Source organism: Haliaeetus leucocephalus, unplaced genomic scaffold, assembly GCF_000737465.1.
Source record: "Haliaeetus leucocephalus isolate CR32 unplaced genomic scaffold, Haliaeetus_leucocephalus-4.0 Scaffold187, whole genome shotgun sequence".
Taxonomy (NCBI): domain Eukaryota; kingdom Metazoa; phylum Chordata; class Aves; order Accipitriformes; family Accipitridae; genus Haliaeetus; species Haliaeetus leucocephalus.
Genome location: NW_010972623.1, coordinates 385,133 through 399,850, shown reverse-complemented (window position 1 = coordinate 399,850; position 14,718 = coordinate 385,133). Strand labels below are relative to the sequence as shown.

Below are 14,718 nucleotides of genomic sequence, written 5' to 3'. Positions count from 1 at the left end.
GGCGGCTGCTCCCCCCGGGGGAGGTAGGGGGCGGCGGCGGCTGTCGGGGGGGGCTTCCTCCCTTGTCCCCGCTCCGCCCGGAGCAGGCGGTGTAAAGCGAGAGGAAGAAAGCAAATAAGTGGGGTGGGTTTTTTGTTTTGGTTTGGTTTTGGTTGGGGGATTTTTTTGGTGGTTGTTGTTTTGTTTTTGTTCTCCGGCGTGGTGCCGCTCGCTGTGTCCAGCGTGTCAGGAACGTGGCTCGGAGGACGGCTTAGGGGTAGCGGGGAATCGGGAAGGGGCTAGTTGGGGAAGGGAAGTTGGTTTTGTTTGGTTTTTTTTCTGGTGTGTGCTTATTTTTTTTTTTTTTTACAATTATTTTATTTTAGCTTATCCTGAGCGGGGCGACTCAGACTTGGCAGCGCTTGTGTAGGGTGGCTCACCTTACCGCCGCCTCTTCCAGCCCCGGTGTGTGTGAGAAGATAACGGGAGGGTTTTCATCCCCTTCACTCCTACGTGAATCCTATAAAGTAGCGGAGGGTGAGGGGAGGGGAGGGCCTTGGGATGAGGGGAAGCGTAAAAATAAAAGATCGATCCGGACGCTTTTGTGATGGGCAGGAGGTTCAGTTGCACGCAACATACCTTGCTTCTGCCTGCCAGACCCTTGTTATGTCAGGACTGCTACATTACAACCTATCATCAGTCTGTTACAAAATACTGCTGCTTTGTTCTGGAGGTGCACCACTGCCCAGATGCTTAAAATGTGTCAGGAAAGATCCTGCAATTCTAAATTAAAAGTTCATATTAAACAGTACTTTTGCTGGTTTTAAACAGGAGTGCCCCCCTCTCCCCTCTTTACCCCAGCTGTTGGCTTTGGAGATTTTCAGGTTGTACAAATAACTTACTTGGAGGATCAAAGTTGATCTTCAGTGTGTTGGAATAGACCGTACTGAACCCAGAGGGATGTAAACATTTGCTTACATACTTGTAAACGTGCTAAATTGAAACCTAAAAATGAGTTGGACTTCCTTGAAAATTACTGATATGGATTAACACATTACAATTCATTTTGGAGGTACCTTTGAAAATGAGTTGGTGTTTGTACTCCAGAGTACAACCATATCTTGGGGATGTTCCGCTAACAACAGATGGCCAAGCTTGCTGTTGAAAGGCTTTCGTAATGGAGCGGTCTTGCTCAGTTTTGAAAGGGGGTCATGGTAGTAAACTTTCAGTGCAAATACTTTTTGTACTTGGCCCTTGTGGCACTGCTTGCCTCCCTAACAAGTGGGAATGGCAATGTGTGCCAAGGATTTCCCATAGCACAGATCGGTGTGTGATTCTGTGATGTAGGCTATTAAGCTAAATGGGTGCTGCCTGGGACTCTACAGTGTATTACTGGCGTTAACAGATATAAATGCTGTTGGTGGGTCTTTGCAATTCATTGTGCAAATGTGAATTTTAATTTATGTAAGAGTGGTCTGATACAGCCTGTATCTGGTATAGCCTTGACAAGTAAGGGCAGGAGTCTGATGCCTTTACTCATGACATGGAGCACCTTGTTTCTTATGTAATCATAATTTGGTAGGGCTGATTATAGTAAGAATTAGAAGTCAGCTCTTAAAGTGGATAAAAGTTTGGTAGCATGGAACAGAAGAGCTGTACCGTAGAATTTAAGTTGAACCTGTTAAGTTGAGAATGCCTAGCTTTAAAAGTATAATAAAAATTGATGCTCTTTTATGCTTGCTGTAGGTGTTTTGAGGAGATACCTGCTGGTCTCTGGGTTGCAAGAGATCACAATTGCCATCATCTGGGGTTAGAGTGTAATAATCAAGCAGCTAGCCCCAGCCATGCACAATAACTTTCCCCTGTTACGTTGCTGCTGAAGTACACTTAGCCATATGATATTTATGTGAAACAAACACCTCAGGTGCAGCTATATGTAAGATTTTGGCATTTGCAGGAGTCATGGTAGTCTTCTGGATATCAAATCCAAATTTCCTCTGAGTATAGCTGCATAGCAGTGCAAGCAGGTATGTTGAAAGTTTCTAAATGATCTCTCTACCCAGTGAGATTGAGGCATGTTTATAAATCAGTTTGCCACAGGCAGCTGCCGGCAAACCCTCTTTGTAATGCTAAATTTGTTTTCAAAACCAAGTGTAGCTCAGTGCTATTGGTGTGAGCAGAGTCTTGGTTTGGAACCAAATTCGACATCTGCCGTCACGGTGTATATAAGAGTGGCTCCTGGTGAAATGCTGGAACTACAGAAGATGAAATGCCATGAGTTTAAAAAAAGGTCAGTAAAATTATTTGGCCTTTGTTCCAGGAGTAGCCTTTTCTCTAGCATTCCTTAGGCTGAACTTCCCCCAGCTGTGTGAGGGTAAAGCAGTCTGCTGTGATTCAGGAATAAGCCTCAGTGACTTGAAGAAAGCAGCTGTGGACCTACCTTCCAAGCAGATTCTGGGCTGAAGCATTCTCATGTGTTAAGCATAATACACACAATTCAGAAAGCAAGTCTTCCCTTGCCTTCATCTCTGCAAGCCTGTTGTCTCGCCAGTGAGTTCACCTGGCAGGGTCCACAGAGACAGAGCAGGAGGAGGATTGGTACTGGACTCACCCATTGGTGGCCAGATGTGATCAGCTGTGCTAGTGTTTATCACATGTGTTGCACCATGCAGGCATGATATTTCTTAGGGTGTGGTTTCTTCAGAACTTTAAACCAGAGTAATTGAAGGTTGCTAGTGAACTAGTAATGGACCTCCTTCATTTTCCCCTGACTGCCCATTCTCTTTTCTCTCCCTATCAGTTTCATCCTCCGTGCTGGCACTGGAGTTCACCAACCCAGGGTGAGTAATTGAGAACAAACTCTCTTCTCTTTGGTTGGTGATATTTTTTTTTTTTTGATATATGTATTTTTTTCCCCAGCATCCTATGTGCAGAGTCTTCTCATGGCTTTGCAAGCACTGGTGTCAGCACAGTGATGACAGGAGCAGAGCAGAAAGGGAACCAGACTACCACTTTGCTTAAGTAACCTCGGAGCAAGCACCCTTCATGTTTATATAGGTCTTCTAGGCTGGGCAACACACCAAATCCTGAAATAAGTCCAGAGGCCATGGCTGACCAAACACCAGCGTGCTTCTAGTAGGCTGGTTATTCTTGATGACTCCTGCTGTGAGAGGGGCTAGAGTTGGGACCTACTGTTTAGTAAAACATTTTATACATATGACACATTTTCCTTATTCATCTGAGGAAGCTATGCACTCTACCCACTTTCTCCAGGTCTGACATGGTAGAAATTCACTCTGAGATTGCCTCCTTTTAATGCTGGCTGAGCATTTGAATCCTGAATGCTTGAAAGCTTTCTGTGTAGTTAACAAGCATGCACATCTGCAGTTACTGATACTAAGAGTATAAATTAAAAATACCATGGTAAGACTCTATGTGTAGTGTTCAAAAGATGCTCACCACAAAAAAGTTAAAATATTTCATATTCTGTAGCTGCATGTCTTATACTTCTATTGGTCGTACAAAAGTCATACAGAGTAACTCAGAAGAATTACCATGGTTTGAACTACTGACTGGAGTACCCTGTTCTCTATATTTTTTTTGTCTGTTTCTTTGAAATAAGTAGCAGCAAAGCCAGTCCTGTCTTTTTTAGCATTTGTCATTGGGGGAAAAAGCATGTGAGCTTGCCTCAAGGACTGAGAGTGAGACAGAGTAGGATGGAAAACTGTTGATGCAGCTTTCCTGACACAACAGGCTAACGCTGTAGGAAAAATGGGAGTATTCAGATCTTTATTCATGGGGTTATTAGTGAAAAAGCTTGATCGTAGATAATAAGAATGTGCATTAGTTTGGCATAAAAATCCACATACAAGCTGACCTTTTTCCTCTTCTGCTATTTTCTGGAGGAGTGTTGCTTAGCAGAGCTCTAATGCAATAAGATCGGTTTGCATTATGCTAACTTTGTTATGGAATAATTGGTATTGGATAGGAAAAGGAGAGCAAAAGAGCCGTCCCAATACTGTTCTGGTTTGGGCTAGATAGCAAGGTCATTCTCCGGGAAAGAGCAAACATAGTCACAGCCTCTGACCACACAGTTCAGAGATCGTTCTGGAGGTCTGGTTTCCTTTTTAGCAAATAGCAGGCAGGGCTATGTGGAAGATAGAGGTGGCCAAAACTTGTTACCACCCTACTAGCTTGGCTCCCTGAAGCAATCTGCAGTTTTACTAGCCCATTTCCAAGTGAATGGTTGTTACCGGGAGCAGGCAAGCAAACTGTGCAACTAATATTCAATAGCATTCTTGGTTGTTAGCTTAGTAAAAGCCAAAATTAAGCCATGTGGAAGGTGTCAGAGCAGCAGCAGTGCTGGTGGTGTAGGTGGCAGGAGCAGGACTAGGGACCAGGAGAACCTGGTTCCCAGCACCTGCACCCATCTTCTTGTGATGACTTGCCTGTTTCTTCTTACCTGCTTTTGCCATTGTTACAACAATGATGTGACAAAAGTTTATACTCTTCATGGTAAAAGTGAAAGTGTGTTTTTTCCCTCACCTGCAGCAGGTAACACATCTTTTTAGAGACCGTAGGCTGTGTTGCTAGTGTCAGCAACCTGGGTTTAAGTCCCAGGTTTTCAGATGTAGTGTCTGCTTTTCCAGGTGAATTTTTGTGCCTTCAGAAGAAACAGGCAAATTATCATACATGTTCTTTTGTCTGAGAGCTGTATTCGTGGGGAATATATTGATATTCTAGGGATCAGCTGATGACTTTTTCCTCTTGCCCATATTGTAATTATGCTACCATAACAAGAGTTTGGCTATGGCTGCTGATAAAAGCAGAGTTAGGACCAAATTTGAATGGATTAAAAAACCCCCAAACTTTCCTCATCCAAACAGAGCAGCACCAACCTTTTCTGAGCGCGGACACATGGATGTTTCATTCTGGTAGCAGTACAAGAGTCAAAGTTCAAAATCTACTCCTCCCCTAAATGAAATGTTCCTATCTAAATTGACCCTGCATTTGTAGTTTTGTTCTACCAATGAGCAATGTGCTTATTATCTGATTTTTTTTGTTTTAAACCATTTTAGATATTTTAATTATTCTTTATCCTATTAAATCAGAGTAGCAATTCTTACTGCTTTGTTTCCCAGCTCCCTCCAACCTATATTCAGATACTCATCCTGAAGTAAGCAATAGGATTTTTTCTACTGTCTTTGGAGAGCTCTGGACTTGCTTCCTTCTTCTAGCAAACTGACACCATCACCTGTGCACCACCTGTTTTCAGATTTCTTCAGATCTTGTTTTCCTCAGGTTACTATTTTGTTCTCCTGATTGCCATGTCTTCCAGAGCTTCATTCCCAGTTCTTGTGACATGCTTTTAATATTCCACACCACTACATCTATCTTCCCAGTTGTGTTTATGTATAAAACCAGACATAATTTTAGTCAACTGGATTGTCTGCCCAGTGGAACTTTCTCAGCACCATTAAGGATATCCTAAGCTCAGCGAAAAAAATGTATGTTTTGGATCCTATGTGCATTAAAAACTTGCAAAACTTTTGGTTATATTTCTCTCTTGCAAGCTCATTGCTTTTTGTTTTGGCATTTCATGCCACTTCTGTGCTTACCTGAAGTGTTTTCTGTCCTGAGTCTTGATTGAAATTGAGTAGACCACAGCTCTTCACCTTGGTGCTCGGTCTGTTGAAACTATTGGAGAAAACTAACGAAGCTCTGTTGTGAATCCTTCTGCATCAGATGTAGCTTAGGACATGAACAAATTCTGTCCTCCTCTCTCAGATCTGTGCATGATGTTAAAATAGGCAAACATTAGCTTGCTTTGCATGTCTGTTAACTGTCATGCTGAGCCTAAGGATTGAAGCTTCAGCAGTGGGGTTATGGGTTGTACAGCTGGAGCTAAAGAATACAAAGTGTGTGGAACAACTGTTGCATCTGTGGATCAGGCAAAACGGGGAAGATTGGCATGTGCTTTCTAGCAGTGCTCCCAGCTAGCTGCCCTGCCCCCCCCCTGCCACAGCAGGCACACGGGCGTCCTTCTTATTGTGTGTGCCAACTATTTTCATGTTCTTCTATGAATAACTTTAGAGATAAGTGGTTATTGAACTCTGTATCGGTCGCCAAGGTTGATCAGAAATTCATTCCTTCTCATAGCTGACAGTCACTGCTTTCAAAAGTACTTGGACATCTGTTTATCACTTCAGTGAATTACTAGCTGCCAAACCCATATGGTTAGATGGTAGCCGTGTGGGAGGTAAGGTCTTGTTGTGGCTCTGTTTGTTGCAGGCTTTAAAAGATCAAACTCTGCTCAAGCTGACAATGGCTGCTAAATACCGCCTTTGCCAGTTTATTGCTTTTTTTCAACAATGTCATTTCCTTTCATTATGCTAGAGGCTTTTTCTTGGTTGACGTTTTTCTGCGTAGTTCAGGGATGTTTTTGTTTCACCTGCTGTTACTTATACCTATGCCACAGGTAGCGGTGCAGTTGTGTAGATATCAAGCTTAACAGACAGCTTATTCTTTATGCCAGTGAATCTCAAAGGCACCACTGGGATGTTTTCTACAGTATAAGCCATGTTGTGTTCTGCCCTGCTACTGAACACACGTGCTGGTTTATGGCATGATGGTCCCAAATGGCAAAGATGAAGAAGAAAATAACAGTAAAGTTTCCTTTGATGTTTCAGGGCAGGCATACATCTCAAACTCCAGTTTAATCTTGTACTGGGCACAGTTTGTGTCCTTGTCTTCTCCCAAGATGAAAAGCAAGTTACAAAAACAAGATGTAGGAGAAGACACTCCAAAAAAGATCCTTATCAACATGATGGCAAAGCTGCAAGGCTTGGTAGCTTTGTTCAGTGGAAGATATAAGCATGCCAGTGATGCTCCAGCCACTCTGCAGTAGGATTGTGGAGCACTTACCAGTGTTACACTTTATTAAACCAGGTCTATGGCTGCTTTGTCTAAAGTGATTCAGTGACCAGGATGTGCTGTGGAAGGGATGGTGATCAGAAGTGTTTCTGTCCTAACGCTCTCTGAGCTCATGGATTTCTTTTCCTAAAATTTGTTCAGGCTTATGATTTTCCTGGGGGAGCCCTCACTTCCTTCTCCCCCTCGAGGTTGCTTCCAAGCAGAAAAGTTACCTTTTGCAATGTGAAATGCTTCACCCTTTTTCCTAGTTGCAAAGATAATGCCCTTAAACAGGATGCGTCATCAGCTGGAAAAAGTGACTGAAGCTGTGTAACACAGCTTTTTGCGGACTGTGTATTGATGATAGTATAGTTGCTCAGAGATCAAATCTTAATGGCATGAATTGAGCTCAAACGTTGCAACTGTTATTTTAGCAGGATGTTCTATTATTTCTAGATTCCACTAGAGAAGAGTTCATTCTCTGAGAGCCAGAAAAAAAATACCTGCTAATGTGGACTATGGATTTTTGGACATTGGCCGTGATAAAGCAAATCAGCTTCTGTGTTTGTTTTTGCTGAAGAATGGACTAGATTTTGGCTTTTTTTGTATGGGGAAAGTAGGGGACGTTCAGTGTAATATTGAAAGTTGAAATGCTTCACGTATTTCGCAACCTTCCAGTGGAAGCTGGGTTTTTTGTAAAATAGATGACTGCATTTCATCTTGAGTGTTATACTTGACATTTAAGAAATTCCTCTTGCCTAAGTGCATTCCACAGTCTCTTGCACTTGCTTTTCATTGGGTCAGTCCAGCTGTGGCGCATGCAAGCTTGACATCTTCCATTGCATTTGAGCTACGCTGGTTTTCACCAAGGAGCCTTTTGAGCATGCTAGAAGTAACAAGAACCAGTCATTGTGGTCATTCTGGTAGGCAGACGTTGCTCCCCTGGGACCTGGGATAGGTTTTCAAAACAGCTTGGTGTGTTGTGTCACAAGGAAAGCTTATAAAACACCAGTCATTTCTGAAAATGGGGCTTTGTGTGAATGTCTAAGGAGGCACTGAGGACTTCAGAAAATGTAGTCCAATTTGTGTTATGGAGTACTTTGCAAGCTAGTGCTTGATTCTTTGGGAAACTGTCCCCTGTGGTTTATTTCTGATTGATAGGGATGGGCCCACCTGTGGCCCAGAAGTATATCTTAGGAGTTCAGCTTTGACAGAAGAACAAGATGGATGCTCTGAAGAGTTTAGGGCTGGGGATTTCAGTGCTCATTATGTTAATTCTGGGCCAGGTCTTTCAAAATGATCATCTGCTCAGCTGTTCATAGTGGAGCATTCAGAAAGGCTCAGACATAAATCCAGCACATAAATTGAAAAATCCATTTGCTCAGTCGTAGTGCCAAGACTAGGTACCTTTAGAAATCCCCTGCCATTTTGCCTAAATAGTCGAGAAGCCAGCTTTCTGCCCCTAACATGACATTATATTAGTTCCAACTCTTGCCAGAGCAAGATCCAGGCTCCCTTCTCTGTGTAGTACCTAGCGGAGCAAGGAGAACCTAGTATTGGGCACGAGTTATGTCACTAGTTGGTTTAATAGCGGCAGTTAAAGCAGGTTGTGAATAGGTATTTTGTCAGCCTGTGCTAAAAGGAGGAGTCCTTTTCCACTAGTTGTCTCTAGTGTTCTGTGAGGTTGGGCCCCCTTAGGTAACAAAGGGAAGTAATTTATTCAGTGTTTTGTAGCTGTGTGCATGCTGCTGTAAGGATCCTGTGGATGAGTGAGATGCTATGTGTCTCAGTTTTGTCTGGACCAGAGGTGGCAGATAGCTAGAGGGATTCCCTGAGACTGTTTCATCAGCTTCCTGATGTTTTGGCACTGTCCTTTAATATTAGTTTTACAAAATTTGACATGCTCTTCAAGGAGGGAAAATGCGTTAAACTGGTTGTGGATTATCATGAACGTGGATCTTAAAGTGTGTCTGTCATACAAGTCATTGTTATTTAGAGGACAGGTGGATGGCCATGCTAAAAGCAATGTACTAGTTCCTTTCAGTATTAGTAAGCACTGGAGAACAAGGCCAGAACCTGTTTACTACCTAACCTAAGGCTCAGTAGTCAGTGTGTGTAAAGTGATGTAAACTAGTTGAGGATCTTGCCAAGAATTGCCACCCAAATATTGTTGTTTGTGGTCCTAATTAAATTCTTGCCTGCTGACCTAGAAGCTCTCCAATCACATTATTAGCAAGAAGGAGTTGGTATAAACCCTGTGATGTGACCTGGGTGATTTTGAAGAGGAAAGCGCTTCTCACTGAATGGCTTTTTAGATGGAATAGGAAACTTGGTGTCTGATACTCATTTGGCAAATGGGAGAGAAATGTCCACTGTGGACAGGTTATGAAAGACCTGCTTTTAGTTGTGTGTGTGGCTCCACTGATAATGATCCTGTGACCCAGGCAGCAGGCTGTAGGTTCAAAGCTCACGCTCCTACTGCTGATCCTGCATTGCTTGTGATTGCTACAGAGTCTAGGAGTGCTTAAACCAGGAGACAGACGTGTGGGATCTAGTGGTTGTATTCTCCTCTCTGCTTTTGCTTTGCTTGTGGCCTCAGATGATTTGCTTGAACTCTGTGCTGCTAAAGCTTTTTGTGGCACCTTTTTGTAACTTAGTTCAGACTCTTTGGGTTAGAAGGTTACTTTAAAAGAGCAATACTGCTATTCCTGTAAAATTATCATCATTTGGGTGGCGGTTTCCCTTCTTTCCTAGAGCTCTAGTAGATGCCGTAAGTTTTTTGACTTCTTGAAAGTTTTAGAGATGAGAATGTCAGATTTGCTCCTATGGGTTTTGCAAGCTTTAGTGTGAGTTGTTTTGATCACAGAGGGGACATTACTTCTGATTCTTTATGAACTGGCTGTTTCTGCTGTGGATATTATCTCCAGTTAGATGTCTAGCAGCAGGATAAAAAATTGCTTACATTTGTCCACAGCTGCTCTTTAGCCTAATATCAACAGAACTGGGATTAATGCTGTTTTCCCTCCTCCTTTAGTCTCATTTGAAGTTGCATAGGTGCAAAGTGCTTTTCACTTTCTGGGAATTGTGGAAGTTATGGTGAAGGTGTCCTCCAAATACTTGTGCCTTGAGAGCTTCTTATGGCCTTGCACAGTCATAGGTTGTACAAAGTGGATGTAGTTGTATAAGAGTGATTCTTTTGGTTGTAGCTACTATGCTGGAAGAAACAAAATGCTGGTGCTCTGCAGAGAAGTGGCCAAGGCACTAGACCTCACTTTGGCAGGTGTGGATTTAATCCTGGACTCTTGGCTTAATCTGCACCTCTGTTACCCAGATGCCCATCCAGGCCACTAGTTCTCTGATGGTTTGTCTTGTTTGAGTCAAAAGGTCAGTTCATGAGGCAGGCACTTCTGTCCTGCCTTGGTGTTCACAGCCCTCATGGGGACCTGCTCTCAACTGACAGTGTATGAAGCACCGGGGGACTTTGACCTTGGATCTGGGCTTTGCAGAGTTGACATGGCTCATGGTATTGCTTGCTCTGCAGTATGCAGCCTGACACTGCCTAAAGGAAATGAACTGTCAAGACATTTCTCAGAGTTTCCAAATTGGACTATATTTCTGCTGAAATCTGGTGTTTGTGCTTTACTCGTGCCTTTTCTTCCGAAGTGGGTCGTTTGACTTGATTACATATGTAGGCAAAAGCTATCGGAGTTAAGCAGATGTACAACTTTTTGTCTGAGGAAGAAAGTGTGAAGTACTGTACCACATCTGCTCGTGGGAGAGGAACAGCACTGGTTCTGGTAGCTCAAACCTGGGCTGTGTCCAGCAAATAATGCCTTTTTCCCCCTTCCCAAGGGCATCATCTCTAGATACTAGGTTGGTACTCTCTATGGCTGCTTGGTCTGTGGAGAGCCACCAGTGGTGGTAGCTTTTGTGATGTGGAAAATCTGACTGAGGGAACAGGACAGAGTCTTTTAACTGATTTCATGAAGGCTACTGAACCTTCGTCAACTAGTAAAAGCTTCTAGCTCTGCTGACCAGGACAGGGTTTAAGTCATTGGTGGAGAGATGAAGGGTCTATATAGCTTCTTACCAGAATCCTGAGATGTTCCAGTCTCATAAGGTTTGATAAGTTTGCTTTGTTCCCTGTCTAAATAGTGATTTCTTCTCTAGGGGAAAGGTTTTTTAGTCCCCCAAAGAAAGCAAACAGCTGCATTGTTTGCAGAAAGCTGCTTTTGAAGGCTGTTTTATGTTTACTTAGTACAGACACCAGGCATGGGGGTGGGGAATTGATTCTCTGCAGCTTGAGCTTTTTTGCTCTTTAAATCTACAGCTGTAAAAATACATTGCTTTGTATTTAGATGGATTGGGGCTGGAGACTCTTGGCATACCAGCTAATGGGCTTCTCAGCAGCCATTCCACTTCCAAGTAATGGGTAGCACTGATCTAGAAAGAAAGGGTTGGTCAAAGTATGTGTTTCACTGTCAGCGTTTTCAGAGGTTGCCTTGTAACCTAACTTTCTCTTGAGAGTCATTTTCTGAATTGCACACTGAGATGGAATTGCAGCCCTGTAGGTCTGGAGGCTGTGCAGGGTTTCTGCAGTGGGGGGAAATGTCATGTGCAGGGAGCCTTCTGCAAAGGCAGGCAGACCAGGGGACAAGTGTGTGGACCCCTGAGCTTTAACTGTACGGGTGGGTGTTGTGGTTGCTGGTCTGGCTGGGTAGAGAAGGTCCTGACCTGGTGTTAGAACTATGCTAAGAGCAAAGCAGGAATCTCAGGCTCTATCAGAAGGTACATGCAGATTGCTCTGCACCTCCTGCCCATCCTTTCATGTCCAGTGATTCTGCAAACTAAATGAGCTCTTGTGTAAGGGTAAACTTTTCCCTAGGGAGAAACTGGGGTGAAACTCATATCAGAAGATCTGGGGAAGGATTCGGACATCTTTTACTTGATCCCTCCTGTGTGTTTTTTTTGTAAGGAATTGGGAAAACTTGAGGCAGCTGACAAACAGCATGTTAAGTGTGCACAAGTCTGAGCAGCATCTTGGTAGAGCATGCAGGGACCTCTGTATACTGGATCCCTGCTGTTTATTTGCTGGCTAAATACAAAATGGCTTCTTAATCGTTACCTTTTCTTGGCTGGCTGGTTAACTGAATGCTCGTTGCTGTATCTACATGTTGCACAGGGCACATGCCTTGATTCAGGACGTTATTCCAAACACGCATTACTTGTTTTGATTGTAAGGCAGCTCCTTCTGATGATACCTGTTTATTTGTGGTGAGGTCACAGTCTGAGTTTGCACCTGAGTTACTAGACAGCTGCCAGGTTTACCCTGAAGTTCTAGGTAATTTGAGTCTCCCCTGGTGTGCTCTATGTAGTCTAGGTTTTGCAGTTCTGTTGTGTATGTTGATGTGATGCTGAAGCAGAGCTAGACAAAAATAGATTTCTGGGTGATGAAGAGGAGTAAGCCTGATGCCTCTAGGCTTAAAATTGCTGTATATTGGTACCTACCTCTACTGGAAAACTTGCAGTGTTCACACAATGAAGAAATTGGATGTGAAAATTGCGTGTCTTGCACAAAGACCTCTCCAACTAAGTTGCACTATTTGTTGCAGTTGAGGGAATTCTTCCTACTTTCGTGGAGTAAGCACTTTATAAAAGCAAGAGATTGCACTTCAAAAGGATGGGTCCGGTATTGGCAGATATAAGTCCCCATTCTCTTCAGCAGAGCTGTGGTACTTCACATCACAGAAAACTTATGCTATGGTGATGAATTCATGCAGCTTTTCTTACTCTTACAGAGTATTGCTGCTTTAGGCAGTTCTGGGTAAGTGTCAGGAGTGATCACTGATACCTACTGTTGGCTCAAAATTTTACTTAGGTGAGGCACAAAAGCCCGCATTGGGAACTAGCTGGTATTTGTGTGTTTTGGCACTGCAGTGCTAAATGGAAAGTTGGATTTCCCAGCTATGTTGAATTTAACAGACCAGTCTGAAGTGGAGATACAGATGGACCTCAGCTCCAGCTCAGGTGGGAGTGTTGGGTCTATCAGTTTTCTGCATCTCTGGCTTACAATTCTTGCCTATTGTCAGCTGGAAGAACATCTGAAAGGATGCTAACCCATTTTCCTCTGAGATTCTTAGTTTGCAGAGCGTTTTCTGATGCTATTTAACTTGTGTCAGCAGTGAACCAAATACGTCAGCCTGTGTGGATCAAAATCAGAGACAGCTCTAGGCATCAACAAACCTGTATTACCCAGTCTGTAACACATACTGGGACAGAGTATATCTTTGAAGAAGAACTGGGCATGCTTTGAATTCAGGTTTTGTGCTCTTGGTGATTAGTCCAGTGTTAGGCCCTGTCCCCTAGTTTGATGTAGGGACTTCGCTGGTAGTGCCTGTATCTGGGCCAGGTTTTCAGTCTTCAGGCATAGCCCTTACAAATCAGTATTTTTCCTTCATTTGAAACTTGTATCCAGGCAAACTGGCCTTATTTGAAGGCCAGAACATTTGCTTTCTTCCCAGTAAAGTTTAGCTGAACTCCAGAGAGCTGGAGTCCAAGCAGACAGCCACAGCTGAGTCTTCCTGGCTGCACAGGCTTCTGCTGATCAGCTGAGGTGTGTTAGATGATCAAATATGTGCCCTTACCTCACTACAGTTTGCTCGTCCAATGTGAACCCTACAGCCTTTATAAAGCAGTATTTCTGTGTTCTGGATCCTGTGGACTGACTGTAGTTGCAAGGGACCAGTGTCTGGAATTTTCACTGGCATGGATTAAACCAGCTACCCTGTGATTAGCTCAAACACCCCACAGACTGCCTCAGATTTAATACCCTGCTCAGAGACAGAATAAAGGCACAGGAGTTGGGTATATTTCCATTGATGAGAATGCCAAAGGTCTCTTTGGCTTTCCCTGGGATCCTTCCTGCACTCTTCCTGTGGCCCTTTGTACGTGTGGAAATCGGTATTTAGCTGTAATTGCTGGAAGTGATTGTAGAAGGCTTTGCAGTCCCTTCCTGTCCTCTACTTCTGTATGCCAAACTTGTCCAGTGGCTGCAGGATTGGACTTGGGCAGAAGGGCTTATGTTTTGTGGCACGCTGGAGAACACAGCAAAGCAAATGGAGGTCTGTGACCCACAGACCAGTGTCCTTGTGGAAAAATGCTTGAAAAGAGCACTTCTGGTATTGTGAAAGATTATTGCACCAAGTTAGTGGTCATGGAGTGCTTGTGCACTATGGGAGTAGCAGTCCAGGTTGCTCAGCAGGGTGAGTAAAAGCATTGTTGCCAAGTCCCCTGAATCCAGAGCAGAAATGGGTCAGTGGAGGGGGTACAAAGGAGGGGTCATAATATTCCCTATTAGTTTTGTCTCTGGGTTACACATTAATTGCAGCTTTCAATCTGTAATACTGACATGCAGAGGAGGTACTGCAAAGCCCCCCTGTATCCAAGCATGTAAGCAAAGGTGTGCTCTGGGTCCATAAGCATGCGTGCACAGTCCTCAGCAGCCAGGGTTTGTCCTCTGAGATTGTCTACGAAGGGCAGGTTTTTTCCCCTGCTGTGGATGTGCTATTAGCCTGTCAAGTGTCTTGCTCTGGGAATTCACTATCTAACAGAGAGATGTGCATGCAGCTGAAATATGTTAGTGTCAGGGTGCTCCAACCAGCAGGAAGCAGTGGGCAGGGGAGGAAAGCAATCCTGCCAGATCAGTTGGGCATCCCTTTGTGAAGGAGCATCTGTAGAGGTCATGTCAGTGAATTACAGCAGCACCTAACAGAAGTTAATGAGTTCATGCTGACTGTAATCTCAGCTGACTGCGTGATGACAGGCGGT

The 14,718-nt window shown here is 43.7% G+C and overlaps 1 protein-coding gene across 7 annotated transcripts in view; it reads left to right on the top strand.

The window, feature by feature from the left end:
* Positions 1-363: 363 nt before the first annotated feature.
* ABCA1 (ATP-binding cassette, sub-family A (ABC1), member 1) overlaps positions 364-14,718 on the top strand; it is a 95,731-nt gene continuing 81,376 nt past the window's right edge. For 5 of the 7 annotated variants that reach the window (XR_774212.1, XM_010565208.1, XM_010565204.1 and 2 more), the window contains exons 1-2: positions 364-444; positions 2,780-2,819. The gene's annotated coding sequence lies outside the window, so the exon portion shown is untranslated. Of the gene's footprint in view, positions 445-2,136; positions 2,270-2,779; positions 2,820-14,718 lie in introns of all 7 variants that reach the window. The other 2 variants (XM_010565205.1, XM_010565206.1) reach the window with 2 other exon arrangements.